Here is a 9350-nt window from a genome sequence, read left to right on the forward strand (position 1 = left end):
CCTGCACAGGAAGATCCTGTATCCTCAAGGAGAATTCACACCAGAAAGCCCAAAGATCCTGAGCAGCACATGGCTGGTGTCCCCACTCCCTGAATCCTCTTCTTCATTTGTCCTCCAGGCTCAGCTTGAGCCCTGCCTTCTCCAGGAAGCCTTCCCTGATGCCTCCAGCCCAGCTGCCCTAGTTGCCCCTCACTCCTCCCAGTGCTCTGCCACCAAGGTGGGTGGAAAGGGGCTGCCCTGTTGAGGCTGGTAGAAGGTTTGGGCTTGAGCCCTCTCTTCTACCTTGTGCTTGCAAATCACTTAACTTCTCTGAGACCCTGTTTCCTCCAGGTCAAAGCGGGTCACAGCAGGGACTGCCTACTGCTTCCTCTTTGGGATGATGAGATTGTTCAGTTGAAGAATCCATCTGACCCTGTTCTGCATTCCCAGGCCCAACAGGATTTGAATGAATGAATGAATGAATAAATGGTACTTGACCCAGTGCTGTGTTCAGAGGGAATGTGAAGTTTGACATTCAGGCCACTGTGTCCAGTGCCCTGCCCAGGACACTTTACTGGCCAGCTTCGCTCTTGATAAAGGTTTCAGGGGGTGGGGTGGGGTGGGGAATCTAAAGGCTAATTCTGATGGCAACAACTTGGGACATGTGCCCAATTCTAAGTGAATTACTATGAAAAATGCAAATCACTCACTAGCCAGCCTGGCTCCCATGCTTGGAAAGCACCTAGAGTAGAGAAGGGTGGGGAATGAGGGCAGGAGAGAGGGCGGTTTCTTAAAATAAAAGGAGGGCATGATTCTGATCAGGCAAAAGAAGCAATAGATCCACACTCCAGAACTTGCACGGGATGAACTTGCCTCTTGCTTGGCCTCTCTGGCCTAATGGGGGTCCTTCTGAGGAACCCCAGTGATCAGAGGAAGACAGTGTGCCTGCCAGGCAAGTACTGCCTTTGGGCGGCCACATGTACCTTTGGTCCATCCAATAGACTGGGCTTGTGTGCAGTGTGAGTGGACAGGCCAACTCTGATGCTCCGTGTCCACAGAGCACACAGGGACACGTCCCCCTTCCTGGCTATGTGAATGGCGGCTAAGGCCCCAGCCTCAGAGCCTCAGGGTCCTCATCTCTCAAATAGGAATGAAAAATTGACCTTGCAGCAGGGAGGATGGTGTGTGCATGAGTGGAATCCCTGTGAACGACCGGCTCGAGTAGTAAGTGGGGGGAGCTGGATTCAGGGAGTGCGGCCTTTAGACTGCGGATCTGTAAGGAGCAGGTGTGGCTGGGCAGGTCAGCCTCCCCATCAGACTGTGACTTCCTCCTCCAGGTTATGGGAAGGACCCATCCCTCTCTCTGGACCTTGAGCCCTTCACATGGAAGACCCACGTCAGCCTGTCGCTCCCTGGACATCATGATATTTGCAGAAACATGGAGATCTGACAAGCTGGACAGTGTAAGGGCAGAGTGTTCAGTGTTCAGTGCTTCATGGTCACTTCATGGCCCCAGAGCCACCAATGACCAGCCTGACCCCTCTCACACAAGTCTGTTCACAGTAGCACATGTCCCATCAGGGCAGATGTGTCTTCATTGTAATTTAAAGTCACCATGAAAACAAGAGGAACCTTGACTGAGACCAAGCAGTTGTGACAGCTGGGGCCCGAGCTGTACCTGAAATGGACAGGAAGTCACGGGTGGACAGTCCTCCGGGCCTTTCTAAGCTGCCTGGAGTATGTCCACGGGGAGAATATGAAGATGCTGGCTTAGGGCATGAAGAGGTAGAATCAGCCTCACCGTGTGCAGGTGTTTGTCAAGGTAATCATGGTTGGGGACCTGGGGAAACTGGATCACTTTCTCCTCCAACCTCATGCCCAGGAACTTTGCTAACAGCTGGGTAGCAAAGGGCAGCCTCCCAAAGAGATGCCACCGGGGTGGTTGTACTAGTTCATCCACCTAGCCTCGTGCACCTAGGAAGAGCCGGGCCCTGGCCTTGCTGAGCACTGAGCATGGAGAATCAGGCTCTTTTCCAAGAGCACTGAGAATCAGGCTGCGTATGAACGGTTGCCGGTCATCCTGTTGCTGAGCCGCGTGCTGTTGTCAGGAAGCACTGGGTGAGCATCCAAGGGCAGATTCTCTCACCCCTGACCCATCTCCCCGCGAGCCTTTCACACCGAACGGGTCTTCATTGCTTCTCACTGGCTTCTTGATGCGCACTGGCCTCGAGGTGACTCCATCGCTTGGTGCAACAGACCCAGAGATTGCCCAGTGTGTGTCATGCTCGTAATTGCCACCAGGTTCAAGTTCATCTTTGTAGCAATTTGCAATCCATCTCACTGAGGGTCTCCTATAACTTCCTTGGCCCTCTACCAAACATGATGTCAGCCTCCAGGGACTGATTCCTCTAAGTCAGTGGTTCTCAACCTTCCTCATGCCGTGACACCTTCATATAGTTCCTCATGTGGTGGTGACCCCCCAACCCTAAAATTGTTTTCGTTGTTACTTCATCACTGTCAGTTTGCTACGGCTGTGAATTGGGTGCATTCCAGGCAAGCTGGTCAGACACGGCTCTGCTGGCTAATTTGAGGGCGAGGAGTCCCAGCCCTTTCTTCTTAGTCTCCCTCTGCCTGCAGGCTCCCCTGCAACCTGCTAGCATCTCAATGATTGCTGTCACGGGGCAGCGTCCCTGCAACATGACAAACTGACAGCTGAGCGGCGGCTTCCTGAATCCTAGCCCCACGTGTTAGAGGTCCAGTTCCAAGTTCATGGTCTGGGCGTATTACCTCCACCTCAGTGGAACAGCTCAGCGTCTCCTTCAGTGAAGTCAGTGGTGACCAGCATGGGGCTGTGTCTTTTGGCTTCTGAGCATGGTTCACGACTAGGCAGGCAGTCTGGTCTTCTTTCTCACCTCCCAAATATAGGATGTTATGAACAGACCCAGGCATTCGGGCTTCCTGCACAGAATCATAGTCTGGGACCATCCGAGTGGGAATGAACGAGGCGATTATGGGGTCCAAGTGGCTCCTGCTACAGAGAGGCAAACCGAGGTGCAGAGTTGGCGCCGATGCACGCAGGGCCCCACAGCCGTTGGGTGGTGCGCAGTAGCAAGGGCTTGACTCCGCTGCCCTAGCCAGGCCGAGTCCCCGGCCGCCGTGCAGACTGAGATCAGCACCGGGCAGGGCAGACCTGGAAGGGAGCTGCAGACTGGGGTAAGAACAGCAAAGTAACCTTCTGAATCAGTGCCTCCCCCCCTCCTGGGGGGGGGGATCCCCGGGTTCTGAGGGCCTGTGCTCGAGGGTCTCCTGACTCCCGCCGGGATGCAGTGGATAGGCCTGGATCTGATGGCTCGGCAGCCCGCAATGAGGCCGGCACAGGCTTCCCGAGAAATGAGGAAAAGAAAGTCAACGCAGTCTGTCGTAAGAAGTTGTCAAGCTGTTCTTTCTTGGAAAGGTGTGCCTTTACTGTGCGATCTTGTTGATGTTCCTTTTGTCTATGCCCCGCCCTGCTCTATTGATGTAGAAGATGAGCGGTCACACATTTGTCAAGGCAACCTCCGTTGCATGCACAGTTCCACGAAACCTTTGCTATCAGCCGGGCTGGGCCCCCGCTCCCCAACTTCCTCCAGCGTAATAGACCGCATTTGCCTTTCCCTTTGTTCCACTCCGAGAAAGCTGGGCGAGAGGTTAGGACTTGATAGCAGGCAGACATCGCAGCTCCTGGGAGCCCATCACAGCGTGTCATGTAAGGACTCTCATGAGCACGGTGGGTGTGGTTTCTTAGACGACCTGTTCAGGGAACACCAGTGACCACTGCCCAGCCCATCTGTACCCTTGTGTGCCCCTGAACCCAGCTTGGGAAGCACATTGAAAAGTTAGGGTGATCTAGCAATTGGCTGTCACAGACGGGGGTGGGCACGGTGTCTGCAGCTCTCCTCCTCTGCCATCTGGGGTAAGGCAGCAGGCTGTCAGAGCCACCGTGCTGGGTCCCCGCCCTCCTCCATCGGGCACAACACTGACATCAATGACGGAGGCATGCGGCCCTACCAGTTGGTAAACCACAACCCAGGAGAACCGGCCTCGGCCCACTGCCCACCTCCTTCTCTAGTTCATGACTATTTCTCCGGTTCCAGAGCAGGTGCTGGGCTCCCCCGGGCTGGAGGTGGGTGGGGAATGATGAAATGCTCCGCTGCCAACTGTGAGGTGAGCGGGTGGAGTCCGCGCAGAGGTGCCTTAGACAAAAGGCCTCATGATTTCCTCCTGGACAGCCATCCATGGAAAGCCCTGTCAAGCCCAGCTCTACTCTGAGGCAAGGTACTGTCTGCTGTCCACACCCTGATCCCCTGTAGTTCAACCCAGCAGCCTTATGAGGCCAGGCCCTCGACGGCCACTCTTTCTTTGTCATCATGGGTCGCCAACCAGTCAACCCTGAGGCAGCACAGCAGGCCCGGGTCTTTGTGGCCCCCAGGATTTCACTGGCTGAGTTTGGGAAGGGTGGTCCTTCATAGTCCATGTTAGTCTGTCAGCAAACCTGCACGGATGGACAGGCAGTGGCTGTGCTTGAGGCCCATTGGCTGGAAATTGACTCTGAGTCTCCCACATAGAGGAGCCCTGGTGGCGCAGTGGTTAAGTGGTGGGGTGCTAGCCACAAGGCCAGCAGTTCAAAGTCACCGGCCACTCCACTGGAGAAAGGTGAGACTTTCTGCTCCAATAGAGAGTTACAATCTCAGAAACCCACAGGGGGCAGTTCTACCTTGTTCTACAGGGTTACTGTGAGTTCTCAACGACTTGGGGGCCGTGAGTTGAGTTCCCCTCCACAAAAGATGGGAAGTCCATTAGTGAACCCTACTTTGCTCCAGAGAAAGTGGAGGTTGCGTTACTTACTTGCTTAGGGGCCTGTGCGAGCAAGCAGTGATGAGCCTGGGTTCTCAGCACCCAGATCCCTGCGCTCAATCCATGCCGTCTACCCCCAGAGCCCCAGTTTCCCCCTTGGGATAGTGGGAGTGCATACCTCCCCACGGCCACCTCCTGGGCATGGAGGCACTTGGAATTCTAACACTGCACCCCCATTCTTCATCTCTGTGACCTGCTCTGTCCCTGACTGTGGGCCCCTAGAGCAAAAACCATGCTGTCGTCGCCGCCTGTGACAAGCACAATCCCTGCCAGTGCTCTGGCTTTGTTTCCCCTCCAGGAGCTGTGCGTGCGCCCCTGGGGACTCCCATTCCCTCAGGTGCAGAGCAGAAAGCCTAGGCTTAGCTGGGCCCCTCCTGCTTCCCTCCTCTTCTGAGAGTCCCATCCGCCCCTGGAGAATCTGTGCCAGTATGTACCATAAACATGTATTTTACTCCCACCACCACCTCCCCCCGCCCCTCTTTTCCATCTTGTATTCACTACTCATTAGGCAGATGGTAATTTCATGGCCTCAGTTCAGGTTTTCTCCCAAGTTGCGTCTAACAGAAAGCAGTCAAGTGAAGTCGCCATTTCAGGAGTGGAAGCAGGCTTGAGTGGTTCCCTCTGAGCTCTCTCCCAGACCGACAGCCTCTAGACATGGAAGGCAACTGGCTCTCGCCCTGTTTTAGGCCTTGGCAGGACAGGGTGCAGGGCTGGGGGTTTCTGAGTTGCTTGTGCACATCTGGTGTTAGTCCGGGTAACTAGATAAACAAATCCAGAGACATTAATGTGTGTAAGAGAGAACTTTATATCAAAGAGCAATTGTACATTAAGAAAACATCCCAGCCCAGTCCAGATCAAGTCCTTAAGTTTGATAGTAGCCCATATGTCGATATTAGTCCATAAATTCCGTTTTAGACTCGCACAACCATGCAATGACGCCTAGTGCAGGAAGATCACAGGCCAGTGGGTGGGAAGTCTTGTGGATCCAGTGGCAGTGGAAGCATCTCAGCACTGGCTGAGTCTCCTCATGGCTCCGCCAGTTCCAGGGCTCTGGCTGCATCAGTGTAGCTCCTGTGACTTGTCAGCAGGAAGACGAGGCAGAGTATGTCTCCTGCCTCCAGAGAGCAAAACACAAGTTCCCAGAATCCTCAGAAGAATGTCATGTCCACACAGAAGCCTCATTGGCTATGGCCTGCATTGACAGGCTAGGCTCCACCCCTTTGCAAATTGACAGGAGATTATGCAACTGACACATCTGGTGTGGAACCAGTCCAGTTTGCAGGCCTGTCTCTCCCTCTCTCACCCCCCTCCCCCCACCTTCATGTTTGGGTTTTTCTGCCCTTCCCGACAGTTTCAAGGTGAATTAAATTCTGGGAAAAGTGGGCACCTCGAAGCTTTCACTTTTTTCAGGGGTCCAACTCTGCAAGAAACGTAGGTCTCCACGCATGGTTTGCTTAGTGTCGTGGCGCTGCTGCTGACCCCTGCAGGCAATGTCTGTGCCTTGCTGCCAGCTGTCTGAGCTGACCCTGGGAGGGCCTGTGGTGCTGGTGGGTGCGGGGGAGAGCCTGGGACCATTAAAGTGGGTGGGTGGGCTGTCCCAGAGCAAAGGGGCCTGGGTCCAGGGAGGAGGGGAGGATGGAAAAGGGACAGGATTCCTTTCTGTCATGAAACTTCCAGGTCCAGAGCTGGTCCACTTCACTAGCTCGATCACCATTCATCCATCAAGTGTTTACTAAGCACGTCTCCTGGTGGCGCAGTGGGTTACATGCCGGCCTGCTAACTGCAAGGCCGACAGCTGCAGCCTGTCAGTGAGCTGGAGAAAGACAAGGTTGTCGGCTCCCATAAAAATTTACAGCCACGAAGACCCCAGGGGCAGGTCACTCTGCCCTACAGGGTTGCTATGAGTTGGAATTGACTCGACGGCAGAGGGATGTTTGAGGTTGCTCTGTGCCAGGTTCTGTCCTGCTTGCCGAGAGGCATCCGCGACTCTCGTAGAGTTGACGCTCTGGTAAGAGAGACAGACTATGAATGGGAAACACAGCAGGCTCTCCAGCAAGCTAGCAGGCCATCTGTGACACAGGAGTAAAGTTAGTACAGGAGAGACTATGGTGACCAAGAAGGCCAAGAGTGGGTGTCCTTGGGGACAGGTTGCTGTGTTCAGTAGCCTGGTCAGGGGGGCCACTGTGCACACAGGCTAGAAGGAAGTAGGAGTAAACCAAGCTGTCATCTGGGGAGGCGTTACCGTTGGAAGGTGTCATCGAGTTGGGTCCAACTTGGTACAGAAACACTGCTTGTTCTCATTGCTGTGCCTGAGCGCACTGTTGTCGCCTTGGTGCTAAGCCACCTCCCCGAGGCTCTTCTCCTGTCTAGCTAGAGGTTGACTTGGATAAGTGTTGACATTCTAATGTCTGTGCTTGCAAACAGGAGCTTTCTTTTGTCATGCAAATGAGGCCATGTTATGTTTGCTATGCTAATGAGGTCATAGCAGAGTAAGGTGGGTCCTAAACCTAATCTCTTCTGCATTCTAAACAGAGCAGAATAGATATGAACACTCAAGCCAAGAAAAGCCAAGGACTTCATGGAAGTGACATGGAGGAACCTCCCACAAAGTAACATGTCCTGAGTTCAGGCCTCTAGCCTTCTGTGGTGAGAAAATATATCTGTGTTTGATAGAGCATCTGCGTGTGATACTTTTTGTTGTGACAGCTCTAGGAAACTATGGCGGGCAGACATTCTGGGTAGAGGAAACAGCCAGAGCAAAGGAAGTACGTGAGGAGAGGGAGAGGGATGGGGGAAAGAGAGCAGGTGCCAGGGGGGTTGGTAGGGCCCAGGTGACATGGGACCTTGAAGCTACGGGAAGGCCTATGGATTTTTACTTGGTGAGACCCTGTAGCCACAGCAAGGTGTGAGCCCCAGCGTGCCAAGGTCTGATTGGCATTTAAAGTCTCCCTCTGGCTGTGGGTTGAGGTAATTCTGGATGTCTATCTATGGGCCCAAAGCAGGGAGACCTGCCTGGAGGTTCTTCAACCATCCAGGCTGAAGACTGTGGAGATGGCCTTGGAAGACAGAAGCTTTCTCAGGCAGTTGGCTGTAGATCAAGAGATACAGAAAGGTCAAGGATGCCCCTCAGGGTTGGGGCCTGACCAAAGCACTTCAGATCAGATGGGGGCCGGGAGAGGAAGACCCAGGGTAGAGACCTGTCCTCACCTCAGCAGATCTCAGACACAGAAAGTAGCCCCAGAGGTGTGGACCTGGCTACAAACCCCACACTTCCACCCACTAGCTTTGGTGCACCCCCCAAAGCTTTGAGTGTACCCCCAAAGCTTGGTCTGAGTATTACATCAATGCATTCTTATGAAGTGCTCAGAATAGGGCGTCCTTGCCCAGAGCGAGGGTGAGAGCATGTATTCGTTCACTAGGACCATTTTCCAGCACCAGTGACTGTTCTCTAAGTTCTGCCAAGTGGGCTCTGAACGATGGCCATGCGGAACTGCCCCATCGGGTTTTCTTGGCTGTCATCTTTGTGCTGCTAAAATTGCCCAGAGAGCCTCTTCTGAGTAGGGTCACATCTTTTGGTTAGCAGCCACGCACTCGATCACGGTGCCACCAGGGCTCCTGCATGCAAGAGATAGTCAATAAAAGAATGTTTCCTCCATGAGCGCGGTTCACCCAGCCCCAGACCCCTCCACCTGCCTTGAAGACTTTAGGGGACCCAGAGCAGGTAAAAAGACCCCTGGGGATACTGGCACCAGGTTCTCAACTCTCTGCTCAATCCCCCCCAATCCCCTACCAAGGAGCTGGCAACAGAGGCCAGGCTGACAGGCTGGAGGATGGAGGCTGACCCTGAACCTACATCTAGGACCCAAGGACACCTGGATGCAAGGACAGCCCCAAGAGCCTTTGACTCTCCCTGTGACCTGGACGCATGGCTGCAACCTGGCCTCAGGGAGGGATTCAGAAGGCAGGGTCATGGAGGAGAGAGTGGGGAGGGCAGAGGAAGAGAAGAAGGTGGCCTAGAAATCAAGGACTGACCCCTCAGGGACAGGGTTGCCTGCTGCTGAGTAACCCCCTGGGTGATGTGCATGGCACAGAGCCTGGTGGCTGTGTGCCTGGGCCCGGAGCAGGCAGATTCAAGTTCATGCTCCTTGTCTGCCTCTCAGGAGTCATGCCGTTTCTCTGTACCTCAGCCTCCCCCTAACCCTCACCTGGAACCATGAGAGGGTGACAGCACTGCCTCCTGGGACCTCGGCACCCGTGGCTAAGGTGATGCAGCCAGGACGAGGCCCTGGCCTGACACTCATGCTAGTGCCATCAGTGAGTGGCCACCTTCTCAGGGGACTGAGTGGTAAGGGTGGGGCGTGTGTGGGGTTGCGCAGTTGGAAGCAACAGCAGCAGCATGTGCGGGGGCTGGTAAACAGACACATTTACGAACGTGTTCTTAATTCCCCGTCAGACCATTTCAAAGACGAGCAACATGG

The sequence above is a fragment of the Tenrec ecaudatus genome, chromosome 1 (assembly GCF_050624435.1).
Source record: "Tenrec ecaudatus isolate mTenEca1 chromosome 1, mTenEca1.hap1, whole genome shotgun sequence".
Classification (NCBI taxonomy): Eukaryota; Metazoa; Chordata; class Mammalia; order Afrosoricida; family Tenrecidae; genus Tenrec; species Tenrec ecaudatus.